Source organism: Eptatretus burgeri, chromosome 16 (assembly GCF_056783735.1).
Source record: "Eptatretus burgeri isolate ZD-2024b chromosome 16, Ebu_testis_v1, whole genome shotgun sequence".
Lineage (NCBI taxonomy): Eukaryota > Metazoa > Chordata > Myxini > Myxiniformes > Myxinidae > Eptatretus > Eptatretus burgeri.
Window position 1 is genome coordinate 13,449,351 of NC_140976.1, and position 2,500 is coordinate 13,451,850.

The window sequence follows — 2,500 nt, forward strand, 5'->3', positions numbered from 1 at the left end:
CTTCATCCCATATGATGGACTTCATCTGAGTGGAACTCTCCGTGTCATGGAAGTGTGCGGTTATCTTCGTTTTGCTCCCAGTGTGTTTCACCATCGATCTATAATCTCCCTAAACCCAAGACAAGCTACTGGCGTTCGAAGCACATCCTGAAACTCTCTTTATCTTTATTCTCACATCTTAGGCTCATGGAGAAGCTTGTACACCTTTCACATGATGCTTAATATAAGGATATTAGAAGTCAGCGATCCTTATGAATGAATAATGAAGATTAGGGGGCAAAATTGTTCAGGTTTGCGCAAAACCAGATGAAAACAACAAGAAATTCGCCCACCTGCATACACGCACGCAATTACTACAGTCGCAGGTGCGTGCGGAAACACCAGTTGTCGAATAATTCGGTTTCCATGTTCATGCTCTGCTAAGATGGACCAAACCACTATCCTTAGCCAAGCCGCACACAGCTGATTGCGCAGCTTTCCCCAAGGAAGCGAGGCCTTCACATTATATTGGATGTTTCGGCCTCACTTGGCATGCATCTCTCTCACCCGTTACAGTTTCCTTGTTTGGCTTATCAACGTTGCTGCTCATTTTTCACAACACTTGTATGATGCACGTACTTCCTGGAGCAGAAATGAACCTCCGAGTTTTGTTTAACTGGAAATTCTTGCCAAATTGCGTTTGATTTAACCACTTTTTATCTTTACCCTTCAATGTACCAATAGCCAGTATTTCTAACCAATTTCTGCATTATGCAGCAGCAATAGTAGTCGCAGTAGTACCCTGAATACAGTCCCATTCCATGAATCTGCATGTCCTGATTTGAAAAATCATCTTCCACGAAAGGTCATCTTTCCTATGTCTCTTTTTCTAAACTTACAGAACTGTATTCAGGGTACTACTGCTACTGTCATGACTGCTGCTGAAAAATAAAAGCAACTAACTTTTCAATTTTACATTCAGTCTTTTACGATTAAATGTCAATCCAAAACTTTTTGCTGTCCAACAACTTCCCACAAATGCTGGAAAATGTGATGCGTTGCTGTCTCGCCAAGAGCAATGGCTTCAAACTTACATCGCCCAAAACCTTGCCACTCCAAAGCCCACCAGCGTCCATTGAGACCGGTGAAGGACAAGCACAAAGGAACAGGGCTCCTGCAATACCCCCATGCCATCCCCACCCCCGCCCTCACCAAACCTCCCCATTTTAACCGTTGTGGTGGCTCCAACCTTCGCGTTAAAGATATTATCGACTCATCATTGATTGAAGGCAGTGACATTCCTGAAATGTTTTTTTTTTTTTAACACAGATGGAATAGGGCCTTTATAGGGGTTTGGGGATGGAAGGGGGATGGACTATTTGCCAACACTTAGCAAGTGGAGAATCTGGAAGGTTTTTAGTGATTCCTTCATGTTTTAAACATACAATCTGAATTTGAACTTCCATTGAGTCTCAGTTTGGTTTGGCACACAATATTTATCGTCTTTATTTATTTATTTTCTTGCTTAGATTGCATTGCTCAGTATTGGGTAGCCTTCAAGTACCACGGTGGTGGGAAATTTAATATTTGTCACTCAAATCCTCAGTTGTGCAAAAATACTTGTGAAGGATCCGAAATGACTTTCATTGCAAAGGAAATTTCCTTTGCTAGAAATGGGACCGTCGGTTCGAAGTGAAGGGACAAAAGTAAACTTCCAGCATCTCGTAAGGTTAAGTTTTATTCTCATTTGTCTCGGAAAATTCCTCCGTTTGGTTCCACCTCCCATTCCTCTGATGCATGTCTCATCTTGACTGCTGCTTCAAGGCCTCCACCTCATTGTCCCATCCACCTCTGATTTCTTCTTATTCAAAACACACTTCCTGCTTTCCCCTTCTCCATGCCTCCAGATGCATCCTTTTTCATTTGCTTCCCATCCTATGGAATCTCTCTTCATCAACATCGACACCATTATCTGCTGTCAATTTATTTCAGACTTTCACAGCTGTTCATATCTAGCTGCCTTTCCAGCTTTCTTTGATTTTTCTTTTTTGAGGTTTTTAATTACCACCATCACATCGTTTTTATTTTTTTTATTTTTCATCATCCTCAACAATATAACCTTCTTTCTCCTTGTTTATGGATTTTTCTTCTTTTCCTTCACGTTCTCCAAACCCATTATTCCTGTCATCTTGCTGAAGACCACAGTGCTGCCACTTGCATGTTGGTTACCATTGTATTATCTATTTGTTTGAGCCATTTGCGAAACCACGTGATGTGCCCGTGGGAAGTTGCACAACAGGACCCATGACGCTGCTTGTTGCGAGTTCCCCAATGAAGGATGGACAACGTTTCTTTCACCGTGCTCTCCTGCACTTTCTGGGCGCACTCACCCACCCATTGTTCACCCTCCACTCTCCATTGTTCCTGAGCCCTCACTCCCACGAGTGCCTCCTTGATCCCATGCTCGCTTTTGGTACAAACTACATTGTTGTCCCTTCCCCTCTTCTTACTATTTTTCTTG

General features: G+C 42.6%; 1 protein-coding gene across 9 annotated transcripts in view; it reads left to right on the top strand.

The window, feature by feature from the left end:
* Positions 1–2,500, top strand: part of LOC147010549 (connector enhancer of kinase suppressor of ras 2-like) — a 237,716-nt gene that overhangs the window by 185,102 nt on the left and 50,114 nt on the right. The window lies entirely within an intron of this gene.